The following is a 22,263-nucleotide window of genomic DNA, read 5'->3' as shown; positions in this document are numbered from 1 at the left end:
TTCCTGTATTACAACATTGTGCATTGCCCCACCTTAGAGAATCAACTCCTCAATTTGTAAAGGAATCCTATATCTTAATTTGATAGCCTAGAATTGGAACCAGCAGGGTACTAACCCCTCATAACAATGGAAACAGAATTATGAACTGCTCATGTCACCTCCACATTGTCAATAAGAAAAATAACAGCTAACAATGGCACATGGAACCAAAAAAAAAAAAAAAAAAATCTAAAATCTAGCTTCTCTAGAAACAGAAAAAAAAAAGTAGATTCATAAGTAAGGTGGTGTGAGTGTATTGGGGGGCGAAGTACTGGGAAAGGAGGAATACGAAGGATGAATAAGAGAAGTGAACCTTAAAAAAAAAAAAGAGCTGACATATTCCTTTAAGTAAAAATACAAGAAGACACTGGAAAATAGCATAATGGAAAGAAAGACTTGAATTACTATCCATTAATCAAAAGGAACAAGCATGCTTCTTTTCTTCTGACCTCAAGGAAACACAGTATTTTTGTCTGCCCAAAACCTTCTTAACCATCCCTAGCTACTGTTGTTAACTCAGCTATGCACATCTCTGCGGGGAAGACTTCATTCTTCTTAAGCAAAAGGAAACATCCCAATTGATAGAAATGGTTAGCATGCTTTAGAAAGGTACTATAGAACAGCAGATAATAAAGTGCTCAAGTTCAAAAATATATTAACATTGTTTAGGGTCATGTTTCTTATAAGAGATGATGTTTTTCTAGGGGAATTTTAGCTGTTCCCAACCATTCACACTGTTTGAAGTGCTCTCTAAGAGCCTTCGAGCCAACTCAGCTAGTAATCTCCTTACACTTTGATGTTTCACTATGACTAGGCTCCAGGAGTTGCCCAAACAAAAAGATGACACATCCAAATGATGTGTGTGTGTTTTTGTGGTAGACTCATAAAAAGATGCTGGAAGTAGAATAAAAATTGTATATCCTTACATTTCTACATTCCTCCCCATGTGTATTTGTGCATAAGAACATGGTATGTCTGGTTTTGTCATTTTGGCAGACGCTATTATTTGCCCACCCACCAGGCATTCTCATCCCCTTCCTAGTTGCTAGACTGCCTCAACATTTTAGAGGTATTTACTCTCCTATAAACTTAAGAAGGTCACCCTGCTTCCAGGAGTGAATGCAGATTAATCTTTCCAAGCAATCAAGATCACTTCAGACCCCTTGATAGTGGTTAGCTTAAGGGTAGGCCTTAGATGCAAGCCGGACCAATGAGACATAAGGGTGTTTAAGGATTTCTGGGAAAGCTTTCCTTCTCTAGATATCAATAAAAAAAATTCTGCCTGACTCTGGCTGGCATCTAGTGCTATACTGGAGCCAGCACCCATCGGTTCATGATTGCTACGTCTGTAGGCTGCACTCAATGACATCATATAAGAGCTTGAAATTGGCCATGGCTGGGAAAATTCATAACATGGAAATCGTCAAATGCTGCAAGTTAGGATTTTGTTTGTTCTTGTTTTCCAGAGAGTGGGTCACTAAACATTGACCAGAACAGCACTAATAGTATTTTCTGAAGATGTGATGTTTGACTCTAATGACACCATCTTGTCACCATGAGTGTAGACATCCCTCACTGTGACAGTGAGGATAGTGGACATGGGAGTTCGACTGCAATGCTAAACACCTGGGTCCTTTGTAACATTCTTCAGCTACTGAACTAACCCTGGAAACACTTTGCTTCCAGACTTCTTCTTATGTTAGCTAATAGGTCCTCATTGTTTAAATCACTACTACTGGACATCTTGTTATTTTACTTGGAGCTGAAAATAGCATTACAGTTTATGAAATTAGCAATTGGATGGACTCAATTTCTCTACTAAAGAAATTCTGAAATTATATTTATATCCTTTTATCAGAGGAAAGAAGAAATGAGAGGAATATATACTGAAAGCATTTTCATTTTATTCGAAGCTTCAAATTTAAAAAGGGGGGGCATTTAGCAAGAACAAGGTAAAATTGGACCCACTATTTCTTTTCCACATTAGGAATATGATCACCAACATTTTCCTTAATTACATGATTAGGGACACATTTAGTGTTTGTTAAAGCAAGATGTTCTGAGAAAAATAGAAGGGTCACAGCCAGAGCAGCAGGGTGAGCACAACTAACCACTGAAATAACATTATAATAATCACTCTCACCACACAGGGACTACCAGGACACAATCAGATCCAATTCAGCAGACTAGAGTTTAAGTGATGGGATTTCCATGAAGCTGGGATTTTGCCTTGAACATGTTATATTATGTCCTCCAATTCCTTGGGCACTGGGAAGAGGACAGTGTAAAATGAGTTATTCTGGTCTCATCTGAAACCAATTACCATGAGTGGACCCAAATTGCTAGGACGGCTGCTGAGCAGCCGCATCCCAAGCACAGCTGGGAATCAGCTGGTGAGTGCCGTCAAGAACTCTCCCTATCGATTGATTCCAGGCCAGCTTGTGATTGCCTTTCACCTCTCAAGCATCACTTTTCCATTGCTCTAAAAACTGTTCCAAATGGCAAGAATTTGCAAATATAATGAAGTAAGGAGGGGGAAGGGAGAGATTGAGAGAGAGAAGACCCTGCCAGTAGGAAAGATCAGGAAAAAAAGAACGTGGCGTAGGACTGTGATGAATTTTTTTGCTGGTGAATGCTCATTTATCTGGGCTCAATGTTAGAAGGATGCATCTGTCTTCTTCCCCCTGCCAAAACAACCCTTCTTTCATAGAAGCAGAACCCTGTTGTCATTAAATTAATTTTCAAAAAGCAATAATTACAGGTTATTAATTATAAACTTGGATTTCAAATTTTCTTTCATTCTGATCATTTCTTAGTTTAAACTAAGGTTCTTTAGTTTCAAACACACAACCTCTTTCTACAGTAGTTGTTGTGGCTTTCATTTGACACATATGGATGAAATACACAACTCTTGAGTTTCCTAAAAGGTCATTATCAGGCAACGTTTTTAAGAAACATTAGATTTTAGGGATGCCTGGGTGGCTCAGTCGTTAAGCGTTAGGCTCAGGTCATGATCCAGGGTCCTGGGATCGAGCCCAGCATGAGGCTCCCTGTTCAGCGGGAAGCCTGCTTCTCCCTCTCCCACTCCCCCTGCTTGTGTTCCCTCTCTCGCTCTCTCTCTCTGTCAAATAAATAAAATCTTAAAAAAAAAAATTAGATTTTAGCATGCATTGTAAGAAATAATATTTAAGAAAGACAAATCAAAAACGTTAATTTTTTACTATATTTAGCAAGGAACAGAAGATTGAGCAACCAAATAAATGAATATCCTATCTCAGTGGTTCCCAAACTGTGCTGTACACAGGAATTACCTGGAGATAAAAGAATATGGAGCATGGTACCATTTAATCAAGAATATTGAAGGTCAATGTGATCACTCCAAAGGAAATTGAAAAAAAAATAAAAATTAAAATTAAGGCAAAAATTAGTTAAATTGAAAAAAAAAAAATGCAAACCACCCTCCAAGAAAGAATTGTTCAAAACCCAAATCTGTTTATATGCGTATATTATCTTAAGGGCAAAACCAAAACTATTTAGGAATAGAAGTACAATAAAGAACCCTGGAAAAAAATACAATTTTGCCAATAAATTTGAAAATTTCGCTATAAAAGTAAGTTTCTTGGAAAGAATTTAAATGACAAAAACAGATTCAAAAATACAAAATACCTCAATGCCCAAATCTTGGTTTCTAAGTACCATTCTCGACAAATAAGAATTAGGTTTCTTGAAGAAATTGCTGTTTCCAGGCCTGTGGAAATTATAATTCTAGAGTATCTCAAAGTACAAGACAGTAAAGTGTTCAGATGTGCTGAAGCCATGTCAAAAGGACATTGGATCCAGCTTAAAGAGCACCAACTCACCAAATCTGGAATAATTTGCTTAATCATGAAACAAAAACTAGTAAAGGACAGCACTAGAAAACATATAAACTAATCTTACTCATGAAAGTGGATGGAAAAAATAGTATATAAAATATTAGTAAACGATCTCAGCAGTATTAAAAAAATATATCATAATGATCATCTTTCCACTCCCATTCTTCTATCCCTAAAATATCTTCTTAAAAAAAACACAAAAACTCCATGGCACTTGATGTAAATATCAATATCTTTACAATGTCCTGCAAGACTTTTCATGATCTGCTCCTTCCCCATTACTTCTCTTATCTCTTTTCCTACTCCTTTCCCCCAGAACACAATCACTCAAACCATCAGGCCTCCTAGATGTTTCTTGAACATTCTAAGCTTTGCTTTGTTAAGATCATGATATATTTTGATGTATTTTCTACTACTGACCCATATTTATATGTCTGAGATAAATCTTATTTGGTAGACTCATTAAAAATTACTCTCTTGGGGCGCCTGGGTGGCTCAGTTGGTTAAGTGTCTTAACTCTTGGTTTTGGCTCAGGTCATGATATCAGGGTTTTGAGATCAAGCACCTCATTGGGCTTCGTGCTGGGTGTGGAGCCTACTTAAGATTCTCTTTCTCCCTCTACCCCTCCTTCCCTCCACCCCACTTGCATGCTCTCTCTCCCTAAAACAAATTTTAAAAAATTACTCTCTCACATTATAGCACCCCCAAATTTATTTCTATCAGTAAGCCTGCCCTAAATGTTTAAAATTTTGTTTTTATTTTTGTTTCATTGATGTCCTTCTGTCCTCTAAGAGACTGTAAATTCACTACTGTATTCACAGTGGAAAAATACAATGCCTTGCAAGTATCAGTTCCTAATTAAGGATTTGTGGATTTTACTGATCCTCATAATATAAAAGTTCTGACCTTCATAAGACAGGAGCCAAAAACCCTAAAAAAGCAATAGGATATGAACATACAAGCAAAGAAAGATTAATTATATCAGGAATTGAAAGTTGAAGAGCAGAACCAAAAACTGCACTGGAAAAAGCCAAAAATTGCCAAAAATGAATGGCAGAACATTAGATTGGTAAAATGTAGAACAAGGAAAAATTCTTCCAGAAAGCAAGAATAATTAAAAAGACACACTATTTAGAGGAGGATGTTGGAGACTGGATACCAGACCTTAGAATTACAGACATAGATATTTTTATTAGAGAAATTGGAATTATACATATACAGATCATTTTAGACAACTTAAGAAAATATTTTTGGAATTAAAACAAAATTTGGGCATGTAAATGGAAAATTTTTGCTGCTTTCCAAACAAATATAAAAAAATCCATGCACAGTCATACCTTAACAATTTTTAAATATCAAAGATAAATAAGGCATTCTACAAGTATTTTGGGATAAGATGAAATAAGATGAGAAGGGAAAAATGTCAAAATAACTCCAAATTCTCCTTTATGTAATTAAATCCCAGAAGACAATGGAGGCAGAACATTTTAAAGATGTATGTTAACATGTTAATATCTTTAATTGTGGAATATCTGGCCACGAAGGAGACTCTTTGTTTTTGGCATACTCTACTTTAACACAGCCAATTGTGTTGATTCTACTTTCTAACTCTACCCAAAACTGTTATGCCTCACTTCCAAATACTCTAGATCTAATTGAATGGGATAGATAGGAGGGGAAGAGCATATCACCATAACCATTCTTGTGCTAACAACATTTTAAATTGTTTTCAAATTTGAGAAAACACAAATTAATGAAAGATCACAGACTCAAGCAGAAAGCCAGTCTGAGAAACCTGAAGAGTTTGGGACTACAAGAATGGCTAGAATTCAGAGAGGAAACTTGAAAAAGAAAAGGAAAAGGAGAAATACCAAAATAATGCACCTAACTTTCCCTCAAATCCTTGGCGGACCTCTACAATTGTGCAAAACTTAGAGGCAAGACTTCAAGGATCTAGGGGGAAAAACAACTCGAAAACTGAAAGAGATAAGCAGACATTGCAGCTTCTTCCATGGCAGAAGATACAAAGTTAGAGTTCAAATCTCAGAAAGACTTGGTAAACATCCCAGGCTTTCCATCGAAACTCCAGAAAGGCCGTGCCATAGGAATACACATTACATCCTAGTATTAAAGGCAAAACTAAAGCAGACATGCCTTAACAGAACACAAAACCAAGCCTACACACATTAAAAGTGATCCACCAGTAATCCATTACTAGAATAAACTTCAACACCATTCAGAGGAAGACAAGAGAATTGGGTCTCTATGATGAATATGCCAAAATGTCCAGTATACAATTAAAAATTATAAAAGTGAAGAAACAAAATGTGATGCATGCCAAGAAAAAAAATCAATCAGTTCAAAGAAACCAACAAATGATCCTGATTTTAGAATTAGCAGAAAAGAGCTATGAAATAACAATTTTAAGTATGTTAAAGATTCTATAAGCAAAGATGCAGGAGAGGAGTGTGAACTGGTAGTCCGTTTCAGGAGAGCTTTTAAAATTCGACAGATAGAAATTGCATAATTAAAATAACATAATATTTGAAGATAAATTTAAGATAGAATTAACAGCAAATTGATCAGAAGAGGAGCAGTGAAATTAAAGAAGAGCCACAGAAGATCACCCAAACATGAATGAGAGAGGGAAAAAAAATAGAAATAAGCAATGAGGAGATGAAATGTGGGACAGTACCATCTTCTAGGCACATCATAATCAAATTGCTGAAAACCAAAAATAAAGAGAAAATATTTAAATACAGAGAAAAAAGACACTGCATACCATTCAAACTGTGGAAAGGTAGTATGAATGACAAATGACAAGTCAAAAATGAGAGTCAGAAGAAAATGGAGCTTTAAAAGTGGGGGTAGGTAGGGGAGGCAGGGAATCCTGCTATCCTGAAATTCTATAATCAGAAAAATGTATATTACAAAAAATGAAATCCAAGTACATTAGCTGCTGATAATGTATAGGAATTGAATAAATGGAGGATAATGTAAATTTCCGGGGATTTGGAAATGTTCTATATTTTAATTGGATCGCTGGTTACATGAATCTATACATGTGTCAAATTCATCAAACTGGACACTTTAGATATATACATTTCCCTATATATAAATATACCTTAATTTTTCAGAGTAAAGCAATGACATTTTCCATTATATAAAAGGTGAGAGTATTTTTTGCCTGAAGTTTAGCCAACAGAGACCATCCAAACATAAACCAGAGTAAGGACAGGACTCTGAAATGATAACTGTATTTATTGATACAAAAGAGTGTTTTTTATTATTTTCTTGGATTCATATAAAGTCATTTCATTTGTTAAAACATAATGGCTATACATTATGAGGTTTATAACATGTGAAGAAGTAGAATATATAATTACAACAGCAAAGAACAAGAAAAGGTAAAAATATAATTATACTGCTGTCCGATTCTTACCTAATACATGGAGGGTATTATAAGGTAGACTATACTAAGTTAGAAAGGCAAGTTCTCGGGGCGCCTTGCTGGCTCAGTTGGTGGAGCATGCAATTTTGGATCTTGGGATTGTGAGTTCAAGCCTCGTGCTGGGTGTGGGGATTATTTAAAAAATAAAATCTTAAAAAAAAAGAGGAATGTATGTTCTTACTCCTAGAACAACCATTTAAAAAAAAAAACTACATAAAAAGGAATGCCTAAAAATATGATAGGAGTAAGAAAACAAATTAATACATAACAATTAGTCTAAAAGAAGACAGAAATCAAAGCACAAAACAAAAAAAATCAGTGAGGAGCAACTACAATTTTCATATAGTACTGGTAGAGATAGAAAATCATGCAATCATTTGGAAAATAATTTGGTAGTTTCTAATATGAAGTTGAACGACACAGCAATTCATCTATTATGTGACACATCCCTAGATATTTGTCCAAGAAAAATGAAAACATGTCTACAAAAGGCTTATATAAGAATGTTCACAGCAGTTTTAATTATAATCTATAAAAATTGGAAATGACCCAAATGCCAATTAATAGGAGACTGGATAAACAAATTGACATATTCCTAAAATTGGGTACTGTTAAGCAATAAAAAGGTCAAGCTGCTGATATATGCAACAATAAGAAAGACTATCAATGACATCTTGTTGATTCAAGGCAGCCAGACACGCAAAAAAGACATATTGTATGATTCCATTTATATGAATTTTTGGATCAGTAGACTACATAAACTATAGTGATGGAAATCAGATTGCTTGCCCTGGGGAAATGGAGATAGATTGGAAAGGGGCTCTGGGAAATTTACTGGTGTGATGAAAAGGTCTTACATCTTAATTGGTCACACAGATGCATTCACTTTATCAAAACTCTTCAAACTTCTCATTTAAAGTCTGCTCATTTTATTACGTGCAAATAATAATTTAAAAAAACAAAAATATACTGTAGCTTATTATCTTATTTGACTTTTTCTATTTAAACATTTCACGGCATTTACATACTCAATATCTAAAATTGTCCCACCATGAATTATCCTTAAAGAATAGTATTAACTTGTGTGATACTTCCCTTAAGTAATGTACTCTCTTACTCCAAGCAGCTCTTTCCAGAAAGGGACCTGGTAAATGTTTGTATATGGTATTTACACTTAAAATAGACCAAAAACATTTATAACCTTTTCAGTCTTTAATCCGGACGATTTTTAGTGAATATTATTTCAATAAAATGCCAGGTATGTAAATATACACCCAATTCAACTAAAACTAGATTTGTTTAGATATAATTAATACCAATTTTTAATGGATATATATATCCTTTAATGTTCTGAAAGTAACAAAAGCCAACTCTGGCTTATTTAAACAGAAAAGGAATGTGTTGAAGAAAATGTGTTAACTCTCATGATAACTGTGTTAGTTCCAGTTTCAAGAAGCAGACACCAAGACTCAATTAAAAATACAAGAGTTTCATTAGGGAAACACACCTCAGAAGAAAACTGGGAAGGATCTGGATTAGCTAGAAGAGCCATCAGACCATGCAACAATCTGATGCCTGGTGAAAGAAAGAGGGATGAAAGACAGGATGAAATCTCCTTAGCGCAGTCTTAAAGTTCAGCAAGGCCATCAGTCACCCAACGGAGTGCCTGTCCTAGCCTTCTTGGCTGGATACACTTACCGGCTCTGTAGCCTGTGCAAAGCATGGCCTGAGTGCAAACTCAGTGATGAAATTCAGACCACAGCAGCTAACACTTGGTTGATTAGGCTTTCTATACTTGGAGCTTTGTGAGGCATATTCTCCTGGCCACCACAAGTACCAAGAGAACTAAAGTACAAGTCTCAGGGCTATGCAGCCAAGAACAACTCTGGAAATCATACTGCAGACTGTCTGTCGAAGACATGGCTGGTTCACCTCTGAGGCTGGGTAAGGCACCTTAACATTACTAATACCGAAAACACTAAATTCAGGATGCCACCACCACGGGCAAAACAGCCATTGCTGCTCTATGAATTGAATCTTCTTCGAATCTCCAACACAATGGAGGAGTTTCTGGCCTTGTTTGCATCACTAACACCTGCTTCAAAGTCTGAGGCTGGTGAATCTGATTGATGAAATGTAGTCATTGCTCCGTACTCTGTATACCAAAGAATCCACAAAAGCAAGTATCAGACACGTTCCGCTTCTAAATTGGTGGGGGGCATTGCCTCTCACCAATACTTGAAGGTAGACTATTTGAAAGACAGATGCTAAGCAGCCAAAAGAATGACAAACTTCCACTACAATATGTCACTAAGAAGATGGAAATCTTTCCCAAACTGCCAACTACACGTATACTATATTGTTTTTTCCTTTGTTCAAATTCTAAACTATCTATATTCACCATGCATTAGGTCAAGGTATTTATTGATGCCTACTTATTTTTTTTAAAAAAAGAGAAATTGTTGGGAAGAATGAACATACTGCATACGTCTAAAGAGGATAAGGCAACGCATTTGTCAAACATCTGGAATTTTCATTGAAAACCTTTCTGACGTGAACACTTTGACTGTATCTGTAACCCTAATAATGCCAAAAGAAAATTCCCAGGTGCCAAATATTTCCTAACTTTGCTGATGTGTTTTAAAGACTCTATAGGTTAGTTGTTATACCCTATAGCTTTAAGGCCTTAATTTTAAAAGCTGCATGTAATTTTGCTAAAGGGCTATTTCCACAGCCAATCTGATTAAGTGCAACTTAAAAATTTCAGGCAATATATCTGAATGCACTGATTGAACCAGCCACAAAGACTGTACTTAACAAAAGTGAACATAATTTTTTACCCTTGAATTTTAAAGGTAGCTTCTCATTCAATTCCTTTTATTTTATACCATTTTATTTTTCAATTTTGGCATCATAAATTAATGCTAATGGTGCTAACTTACAGAAAAATACTCAACTAACCTATACTATAAATGGATTTTCAAATGTAGCTACTATATATACACAATGTAGACAGGCAGAGATTATGACAGCATTTTCTTCTAGAAATGCAACAAAAATATTTCCTATCCATAATTAATTATACAAATGTACAATAATTTATATAACTATATTTTGGAATTCTGAGTGTAAGGAAACTATGACAAATACTAAAACATAAATAATTTCACAAAATTAACTACATTTGCTATTTTTTTCTGAAAATGCAGCTAGAAGAAAATTAATAAAATCTAAGTTGCAATATTTCAAATGTCTCCTTTGAGAAAATTACAATCATTTAAAATTATATCATATACTATAAGTTAAATTTAATGTATAATATTTATCTCATTTTTGCTTACTATCTTCACATTTAGCGCCTTTTAAGAACCACACAAGAATGTATGTGGCATGTCACAGGTTGACATATATATATTCCTTTTCTCTTTCCAGTTGTTATTCTAATAAACTGTTAAAAATATTTTTTAAATCAAAAGTTAATATAACTATCAGCTATATAATTTTTCACTTCAACTAGAAAATCAAATATTTATTCATCTTTTTCTTCTGAACTTCGTAGTCATATATGATCATTCCAAGCCAATCCTTTTATCTTATTTTTACCAACATTATGAGTTTTAGAGTGAGTTAATTTGGACTAGAGACCAAATTTACTGATAAGAAATCAACTAGAGAGGTAACAGAAATTGTCCAAGGCCATGCCACTCATTAGGTATGGATGTTAGTGGGATGCCATATATTTTGACTTTGCCATTGTTTTTTATTATTATTATTATAACATGTTGCCTTCTTTTATCATATAATTTGATGGTTGTTTTACAGTTTTTAGGTGTTTTCCTTTATACAGGACAGAGTCTATATAAACACAAAGATAAAAATGTCCAAATAAAATTCAAACGGTTTAATTCTCTGAACTATCCAAACCAGTACTTTTTAAGTGTATTGTAATATTCACTTATCACTTTGCACATAGTTTAACTGCTTAACAGATTATCTAGTAGAGTGGTCCGCATGCCTAAAATTTTGTGTTGAATTAGCATGAAATGGCAATCCATACAGACAGAAAATGTGAAGCAAAATGTGGCAGATACTTTCACCTGCCTAATAAAAATATCTCCCCTCCCTCTGCCCTTCCTTGGTACTAAAAACTTGATTATATTCAGGGTAGTAACATATCTAGCCCCTGGCAATGAATCATGATTAATCCAAACTAATCATAATATTCCTACTACTCATTGCTAAATAGTTGATTTCCCTACTTTTATTATAGTTATAAGTAATCATGTGATTGAGTTCTAGCCAATAAGACATAAGGGAAAGTCCGAGAGAAATATTTCTTAGAAGCCTCTAGCTGCCCTGATAAAAGAGAAGGATATGTCTGGGCTCACCTGTCCCTCCTTCTCTATACTTTAAATGTGGCCATGATTCCTAGAGTTGATGCATCCATTTTGCCATCATAAGGGAAAGACCAAGAGAATTGCAAAGATATCTGTCCTGATGTTATTGTACCTATGAACCAATATCAGAGCTGCTATTTCTAGATTTAATTACTACATGAAAAAATATAAGGATAAACTTTCTTTTGGCTAAGTCCCCATAAGTCCTGATTTTTGTTACATTTCTCTGAATACATCCCTAATTGTACACGCAATTGTAAACATTGCTGTACACGCAATGCAAATATTACCCTCATTTAGGAAGACTTACTGCTATGATGTTTCCATCTACTAGTACGCATTCAATAAATATTTACTCAATGGATTTAAAAAAAAATTGATCTATATAAAGTGTGACAATTGAAAAACCACTATATCTATCCATTATAAAATAACTAAATTTGCATTTCTCCTGTCATACAGATAACACAAATAAAAATTTATTGTTTTTATGTTATGATTTTATCAATTTTGTGTATGGTATAATTCTTCTTCTGAAAGTGTGGAAGGACTAGTCATACCACTAAGAAACTCCTGACTTGTTTGTGTGTGTGTGTGTGTGTGTGTGTGTGTGTGTGTGTCAAGTATTCAATTTGGCCTTTTAAACTTCTTTGGTTTTTCAAGTAAGATTGTAAGCACTGAGATTACTAGCAAGTAAGAGGTCCTCCATTCCATAAAGCTTCTCTTCTGTCTTAAGGCATGATTAATCCCAAAATGTGCCCTGTGCAGAAGACATGGGCCATCTGATTGACACATGCAACCCTCTTTTCCCAGGTGAAGGTTCTTTATTGGGGGCGCTTTTTTGACAGGTGGGCTACTCTCAGAAAGCCCTACCATCAGGAAATGTGTCCATTATGCTGTATCTCAACTCAGCTAAGGTAGGATATTCAGGCCCCTTGACATGGACTAAGCAGCCTTAGTTCCTAAAGAGCATCCTCCTGACCAAGCGTGAGGCCACAGGTGTCTAGAAAGCCCTCTGCTCTTCTAGTGTGGCCCCCTGTTCATTGTTTTTCACCTGTGCTCAGTTGCAAACTCCTCATTTTTTAATAGAACAGGAAATTTCCTTTCTTTCTCACTCTTTAATTTTGTTTGGCTATTTAGGCTATCTCCTTCATTTTCTAAATTTATTTCTGCCTAGGACTCTAACTTCACTTTGATTTACTCCAAACCCTGTACCTATGGTACAGCCCATGCAGTATGAGTTCATGGAAATGAGTCTAAAGAGATGCCCAGGATATCTTTTTCTTGGAATGGGAAGAAGCATGAGGATTATTTAAGATTAGCTGAAAATATAAATTCCAAAAGGCAAACAGATGAATTTTTCTGTAAAGGCTCTTATAAAAATACCACTTGACACAGGGGAGAAAAAAAAAGATCTATAGCAAATGTTTACTGAACTGACTTGAGCAACTCAGAAAAAAATCCTCTTCTACATTAGAGGGTGACACTTTTCTAATCAAATACATTGGCTTAATCTGTGCTACTATCACACATATGAAGTACTTGGTAAACACTTTTTGGTACAGGAATTTTTAAAAAATGTAACAACCAAGCAATAATAGCCTATAGGATTTTACTCATCAACTTATATAATTAATTTATATATATAGCTTTGATGTGATCAGTACTAAAAATACTGAAGCTCTATTAAATATTTCTGTTTGTATCAATACTTACATAGAATACATAGAGTGCATAGTACTGACAAATAATTCTTAAAAAAGCTGTTCAAGTACAGGAAAAAATTTAGGGGCATTAATAAATTTTTTGAGGAGATGGATATATTTATTGTCTTGAAATTAGTGATAGTTTCACAGGCATACACATGTCTAGTCAAATTATATATATATATGTATATATATATATCTTATATATATATGTATATATATATATCAAATATGTGCAGTTTTGCATGTCAAGTATATCTCAATAAAGCTGTTTTTTAAAAGAGAATGTATATATAATATATATATATATATATATTTTTTAATGCCAACAAAGTTTCATTTCCACTTATACAAAATCACCCACTATTAGTATAGTAGCTTCAATTCTCTAAGTGGGATCTTATAAAGATTCTTTGCTAACCTATGAAAACCTGGATTTCTAGGAGAGTGGTTTTTAAAGCCAAACTTGACATAAATTTAATTTGTGGCATACTAAATGTAACTATTTTCTATTCCTCTTAGAAAAGTCAAAGGGTGATACAGCCATATGGGTTACAAATACATCAGCAGGCTAAATCTATTCCTGGAGCTCATTCATCATTGTAACACCCCCTTGACATGGGAGGGGGACAAGGATTATTGTTCTTGTTTTAAATCTGATTGAAAAGTCCTTGACTGAACTTGGGTTGGTGGTGAGAAAGCAATTGGACTGGGCCCTCACCCGTGGTTTTACTTGAATGTAGATCTCTTAACACTAAGTGAGGTGTTCTTTGCTACTAAAACCTATACTTCCTAGATTATATCTAAGGCCCATGCTCACTCAAAAGTTCTAATTCTAACTGTAATTGAATTATAAAAGACAACTAGGTCCTTTTAAAACTTATTAGGAAAATTTTCAAAAAAAATGAGATAAGACACAGTATAGTGAAACCATATAATTAAAACTGAGATTTAAAAATTAGTAATCATTATGCCATATTTGTTTCATTAATCAACTTAATTTATTTCTATTTTTTCTTATGCTTAGACTTTGTAGAATAAATTATATTCATCATGACAATTTATCTTTAAATATTAAGGTATACATCCTTAAAAACAAAGATATTTTACTATAAGTTTTTATCGCATATAATAAATTAATAATAATTCTCTAATATCATCTAATATCCAGGGCATATTTAAATTTTCAAAGCTAATTGTTCCAGAGCTATGTTTCATAGCCAGTTTATTCAAACCAGAATCAGCCAAGGACTGTATGTTTCATATGGTTGTTTTATCTCTAAAATATCTTTTAATGTGCTCTCATTTCCTTTCCTTTAACTCCGCATTTTTCTTGAGACATCAGCTTCTTGAAAAGAATGGGACATTAGTCCTATATGCACTCTTATTTTCTGGGTTCTTGTGATTGGTTGCTTCTTCTGTTGTTTGACTTGTTCTTCTACACCTGATATTTGCTATAAACTGGTCCAAAGAAATGACAGATTAAACATTTTTGGCAAACGTACTTCTTTAGTGATGCTGGAAAGTCCCTATTTATAATGGAAAAATAGTAGAATAAACCTAAGGCTTTAATTTGTTTTTACAGGGATAATATAATCATTCGTGATTTTATGGCAACTAATGGTCTCAAATACTTGGGACTTTGGAAGATTTTCTTATTCATTAGGTGACAATCTGGACCAACCCCTAGGTATTTAAAAGCTTTCAGGGGCTGGGATATGGAATAACTTTGCAAAAATTCTGATGTCAAGAGGTTTCCATCTCAGTTAATAAAATTAAAAGGATCAAAAGGGGTTCTGAGAAATCTACTAAACCAGACTTGGAAAACATACTTCTCACTCTGGATGACACATACACTCAATGGAAGTTTCATGACTAAGAGACATATTCTAGACAAAAAAAAAAAAAAAACTGCTTAGTTTGGATGGCATGTGGGCTTATTCTCCTTGGTGCAGCTACGTATATTCAAAGCAAAAGGAAGTTAACCTCAGCATCCCTTCTCCTTCCAGTTATGCATCTGTTCCCAAAATTACGGTTGTCATGACTCTGTTAGAAAATCTTTATTTTAGCTAATTTGGAGAAGTGGAGGGAAATAATTTTTCCACTGTTAATGCTTTGATTTTGAATCAAATGCATAAAAAAGGAAGGACAGGGTAATTTTAATTCTCTTGAAAGGATAAGAGAAGAAATTGCAAATAAGCAAAAACGAGTACAAAAACAGTAGAAAAGGGCACTGCTGTTCCTCTAATCTATAAGTAATATTCTTCCACTTTTGATTCTTAGTGTCTAATTCACGCTGCAGTTTGCTACCATGTTGAGACAGAATTAATGAAATATTTGTAAAGTCAAGAACTCATCCTTGAGAAATGACTGAACTCTTCCGAGCATTTTATTTCTTCCAGACCACACATGACTACATTTTAATTATGCTCCTCACATGTTCTTTAAATTATCTCCAACACCACATTTTTAAAGCTAACACTGATGCAGAGTTTATTTATTGCTGTTTCCAATTACTCCCTCAAGGTATTAACATAATGATGACGTCCGCCTTAAGAACTTGTTTCATGATTTTTTTTTCAAAAAATAAAGATGGACTTAGCAAAGTCACTAAGAACTTAGGTTTAACTCAATGTTAGATACAGCCTGTACGTGCATGTGCCATACAGACACTAGTTTAGAGACTTTACTACTGATCTCCAAAAATTCTTCTCATTCAGCCAGGACCTTCTGCTTTCCTCATTTTTATTTTGACTCTGAAAGTCAAAGAAGAGGCTTCTGCCAAATTAAGGTAAAAAGTGTTTTTTCTTTGCTAGTTACACCAGACCTAGCCTGACAAGTAACTTGTGTTATTCCAATGGCAACTGGGTATTAAACTACACTTCGTCTGTCTGTCTGGAAAGGGTTTGCTTGAGGATACCGGCATGAGCTACTCGCTATGTCAATTCTACAGACAAATTTTATATATTAAAATAGGGGTTTCAACTTAACACATATATCCCTGTTTGCCATTCGTTTTAAAAACATTTTTCAGCACCTTGCACTATGCCACGTCTATAGTAAAGATTCTCAAACGTTAGTGTTTGTGTGGAAATTTGCTAAGGAAGGAAATTTCCAACCACATCCTTGAAGACTTTAAGAAGCTCTGGGGTGGGTCCAAACATCTGCATTTCAAACAAACAGTCCAGTTGTTTCTGGCACAGACAGTCAATGGCACATACTGTGAAAAGCACAGTCCACATGTATACAAGGATTTTAGATGCAAAGTGTAAAAAATAAAAAGAAACAAAAGTCAGGTAAATGGTCAACACATAAGACACTATGGGATAATACCATACAAGTGGTATAAAGTATAATAGTATTTCACAGGATAGTCTAATTGAATAGATTATGTCATATTCTATGTTACTCAAAACGTTACTCAATAAAATCAGGAATTACAAATATTTATTATAATAGACAAATATCTAGAGACCTTTAAAACTGAATTATGTGCTCACTTTTAAAATGTGATTGTATGACTCTTCAAGTCAATACATTAAATTACATCATAGTCAAACTTACTTAGGAGCATTATAAGACTCTACCTATTTTGCACCAGATTCCTTTCAACTAATTACTTTCATCACATTTAGAATTTCAGATAGTACTCTGTGTTTTGGTCTGGGAAATATACATTTTATTCACTGGACCTAACTTCATTTTGCCAAAAAATAACTGCAAATAATATTATCCCGATCTATAGCTCTTTCCTCTCTTAACCATATTCATTCCTTTTGTATCAGCTAGCTATTCCTGGATAACAAACTACCTCAAATTTCATGGTTTAAATCGAAAACATTTTTTTAACAATTTTTTTTTTTTTTTTTTTTTTTTAGCTCATAAAGCTGTAGGTTGGTTTGAGGGGCCTCTCCTGTTCTCTAGGGGCCTATTCAAGTATCTGTGACCAGCAGGTTGCTGGCTAGGTACTAGACAGTCCAGGGAGGCCTCATTGAGAAGTCTAGAGACCGGTATCCCATCAGTCAGAGTGAAGGAGATGACTAGGGTTCACATGACTCAGGCTAACTGGTAACACACAGAAAAGAATATTTTGGGAAAGTAGTTCAGCACAGACAAGGTGAGAGTTTACAAAGAACCACAATGCAGCAAAGCTGTAAAACACTAGATGATTATAGTGCATACGTCATAGCAATTAGAAATCTGGGTCCTTAATTTGAAACAGTGACAAATTCCACCGTTAAATGCCTAAACACTTAACATATAGCACATATGACCTCTTAACTGAGGGTATATTCTGGCACATGTTAGGTTTCTTTTCTATTAATATATGTACTCATTCGAAAAATTACTATCAGCATCTTCTTAAAACTTAGTAAAAAATAAATATACAGCCTACGGATAAATGAATGAACAGATAAGAACTACAAATATGACTAGAATTAGAATGGAAAAGGAATGAGAAAGCAGAAGACAAAAACAGAGAAATATGAAACACACTACTCATTTCTCTATGTGTTTTAATGTTTAATATAATTTTAACCTAAAATAAGTGTTAAGAGATCAAACATAGACACATATTGTTTTACCTTATAATCAAAATTTAAACTCTTCACACAGACTTTTCTTCTCTCTTTCATTTACTCTAACATGGCCCACCATGAAGGTTATGATGTCTGATTTATTCACTTCTGTAACTGTGGTGTTTTGCATGGTGCCTGATCCAAATTAGAAACAATAACTCATGAGCAAATTAATTCCTTTTTCCTGAAGATTTTTGGAGCAAAATTGTAACTGCTATATAGATACGAGTGCAAGCAATAGTATGTGCAAAAGAAAAAAAATTAAAGACTTTTGGATAGTCTACAGCAAGAATTAAATCCCCATTGATTCTGGTCTGTATCACTTTTCCTTGTTAAATTATTTTCCTTTCTAGGAATTGTCTGTGGCCATAAGCAGAAATGATTATGATTGGGCAGGGTCATTTTATTCCTACCTATGTTTGAAAGGATTTCTGTTTCAGCCAACAAAATAATAAGAAAAGAGTATCAAGAGATTCATAAAATTTAAGCTCTCTAATTTTGAAACATATTGGGCAAATTATGTACTGTAACAAAAATACTATGACATGCCTTATTACAAAAGGTGTTTCAGAACTGGAGATCTGGCAGATCTATCTATGCATTGCTTTCAGGCATTCTTCAAATGTTGTCATGGGACATGCCAATTGGATGACCCAAAAAATCAGCTTCAAAATTCATAGGCCCTGTGTACAATCAGAAACTAGCCCAGGGCTCAATAGAACTGTTCCATTTAACATTCTGAAGACATGATATAATTTTTAGCAAACTTTTTAAAAATGAGCTTTAAAGTTAGATTTCAAAAGTACTGACTTTTTTCCTGATCAAAATGTAAACTGATCTACAAAACTTTCATTACCTAGACCGTTATTGGTATAAGCACATATTGAGAGTAGTTTTTTACCATAAAAGTCAAGCAAAACTACTATGGTGACACATTATTATTTTTTCAAAATAAAAATTGTAGACACCCCCTATGCCAGTACAAAAACAATCAACAGACTTGTTTGTATTTTTCTATTTGAGCCTAGAGCCCAAGGGCACATGACTTAAAGGGACCTTATAAATAGACAGTAGCCACACACTACTTGAGAGTGGTCACAGGTTAACAGCATTTAAGCAATCATAAAGTGAGAATGAACATTATTCCATACAGTTTGGGACATCATGGTGAAAAGAAAGTCTAGAAATCAAAGGAAGGAGACAGAAAAACTTATTTAAAATACAAAGAACAGGGGCGCCTGGGTGGCTCAGCTGTGAAGCGTCTGCCTTCGGCTCAGGTCATGATCCCAGGGTGCTGGGATTGAGCCCTGCATCGGGCTCCCTGCTCATTAGGAAGCCTGCTTCTCCCTCTCCCGCTCCCCTTGCCTGTGTTCCCTCTCTTGCTGTTTCTCTGTGTCAAGTAAATAATTTTTTTTTTAAAGTACAAAGAAGAATTGAACATATAACACATTCAAGGCCCATTTCTTAAGAATTACTAGAATAATTACATACACAGCATAGAGAGAAGTCAAAGAGGTTTTGTCAAAGTTTCATACTGGTTTTTGAATTAAGGAAGAGATACAGTCTGACAGAGCAGCATGTAAAGGACCTTTTTAGGTGAGAAAGTGATAGATAGATGCATAGATAAAGATAAAATTAGGGATGAGTGAAAAAAATTTACTTCTCAAACAAAAATTGAGAGCAGTTATTGCTAGCAGACCTGCTCTGCAAGAAATATTAAAATAAGTTCTTCTGAGAAAAAAAAATGATATAGGTCAGAAACTCAGATCTAAATAAAGAAAAAGAAGCATCAAAGAATAACTAAAGGTAAATTACAAAATTTTATTTTCTTATCCTTAATTGATCTAAGAGATAACAGTTTGTTCAAAATAATAATAGCAATAATGTATTTGTGTGTATCTATATATGCTTACATACAAGTAAAATGAATGACAATAATGATATGGGAAATGAAAGGGAAAATTAGGAATAATTTGTTGTCATAAGGTACCTACCTGTGCTACCCATTATTTGAAAGTGGACTTGGATTAGCCATAAATGTAGACTATGAACTCTAGAGCAACCACTGAAAAATTAAAAAAAAAAAAAAAAGCATGATTGATGAACTAAGAAAGATTAAATGATGGGGCACCTGGGTGGCTCAGTCGGTTAAGCATCTGACTCTTGATTTCAGCTCAGGTCATGATTTCAGGGATGTGAGATCAAGCCCCAATTCAGCTCCATGCTCAGCAAGGAGTCTGCTTGTCCCTTTCCCTCCCTCTCTACCCTTAACCCTGCTCATGTGCTCACTCTCTGTCTCTCTCTCTCACTCCCTCTCCCTAAAAATAAACAAACAAACAAATAAATAAAACCTTTTAAAAAAAGAAAGCAGGTTAAATGAAATCATATAAAATGCCCAATAAAAAAAGAAAAAGTGTGGAAGACAAAATAGGAACAAAAACAAGGGCAACAAATAGAAAATAGTAACAAATATGGTGGATGTTAATCTAACTATATCAATAGTTACCATAAACATCAGTGATCTAAATACACCATTAAAAGACAGAGACTCTCTCCATCAAAAAACAAGACCCAACTATATATAGTCTATAATAAACGCACCTGAAATATAAAGACACATATACATTAAAAGTAAAGGGATAGAGAAAGATATACCACAGTAATATTAATTTTTTTAAAAAATGCATAAATAGCAGACTACAGAGCAAGGAAAGTTATCAGATATAAAGAGGGGCACTACACAATGATAAAGGGATAGACAGTCCAAGAATATATAACAATTCTTAAAGTGTTTGCACCCAACAGAGCACCAAGGATAGGGTAACTGGGTGATGTACATTGGGGAAGGTATGTGTTGTAATGAGCCCTGGGTATTATAAGACTGATGAATCACAGACCTGTATCCCTGCAACAAATAGTACATTATATATTAATTAATTGAGTTTAAATTAAAAAAAATATATATATATATATATATATATATAAACTCTTTAGGCAAAAAAAAAAAATATATATATATATATATAAACTCTTTAGGCAAAAAAAAAAAAATATATATATATATATATATATATAAACTCTTTAGGCAAAAAAAAAAAAAAATCATACACCAAAAGCAAGTGAGATTTATCTTAGGTATGCAAGCTTGGTTCAACACTGAAAAATCAATTAATATAATCCACCACCATCAATAGGCTAAAAAAGAAAAATCACATGATTGTATCAATAGAAAAAGTATTTGACAAAATCCCACACTCATTCATGATAAAAACTCTCAGCAACAAGAAATAGCAGGGCACATCCTCAACTTGATAAAGAATAGCTCAAGGAAATTATACTTAATGGTGAAAAACTCAAAGCTTTTCTGCTAAGATCAGGAACAAGACAAGGATGTTTCCTCTCACCATTGCTTTTCAACATTGTACTGGAAGTTTTAGACAATACCATAAAAAGGGAAAGGAAATAAAAGAGAAGAAAGAAATAAAACTATCTTTGTTCACAGATAACACGATCATTTAATCATTTAGGTAGAAATCTGAAAAAATCTACAATAAATCTCTGGGAACTCATAAGGAATTATATCAAGGTTATAGGATACAAGGTTAAAATACAAGGAAATATACTATTTGGCAAATATACAGCAAAATATAAACTATATGTACTGATGACTTCCCTGAAAAATGAGAGTATAGGAAGTTAATAGAGAAGTCTAGTACTGTGCCAGGGAACTCAAAATTAACAGGAGAAAGGTAGGCACAGGAAAATCAAAAGCCTCCAATATATTCACCTTAAATAATTAAAATAAAAGGGCCATACTCTCCATTGCCCTCATGAGTTTCTTTCTAATTGACTGAAGAATTCCTAATACTTTTAAATAATGAAGCAGAACACTGAAATTGCCAGATATTTTTGGTGGTCCCTAGCCTGACCAAATAAGATCTCTTCTCTATTTTCAGATCTAGGCATTTGTGATTGATTTTATAAGTGGAATCTTTAAATTAATATATTTAGATTCAAATACCTTATTGTTAAGAAAGTATGCAGTGCCCCACCAAAAGGAGAATTATAGACCAATATCCCTGATGAACATGGATGCAAAAATTCTCACCAAAATACTAGCCAACAGGATCCAACAGTACATTAAAAGGATTATTCACCATGACCAAGAGGGATTTATTCCTGGGCTGCAAGGTGGTTCAACATCCACAAATCAAT

At 34.1% G+C, this 22,263-nt stretch overlaps 1 long non-coding RNA gene across 2 annotated transcripts in view; it reads right to left on the bottom strand.

Moving 5' to 3' along the window:
* LOC113261137 (uncharacterized) overlaps positions 1 to 22,263 on the bottom strand; it is a 358,028-nt gene that overhangs the window by 191,058 nt on the left and 144,707 nt on the right. The window lies entirely within an intron of this gene.

Source organism: Ursus arctos, unplaced genomic scaffold (assembly GCF_023065955.2).
Source record: "Ursus arctos isolate Adak ecotype North America unplaced genomic scaffold, UrsArc2.0 scaffold_3, whole genome shotgun sequence".
Classification (NCBI taxonomy): domain Eukaryota; kingdom Metazoa; phylum Chordata; class Mammalia; order Carnivora; family Ursidae; genus Ursus; species Ursus arctos.
This window is presented reverse-complemented; position numbering and strand designations above follow the sequence as displayed.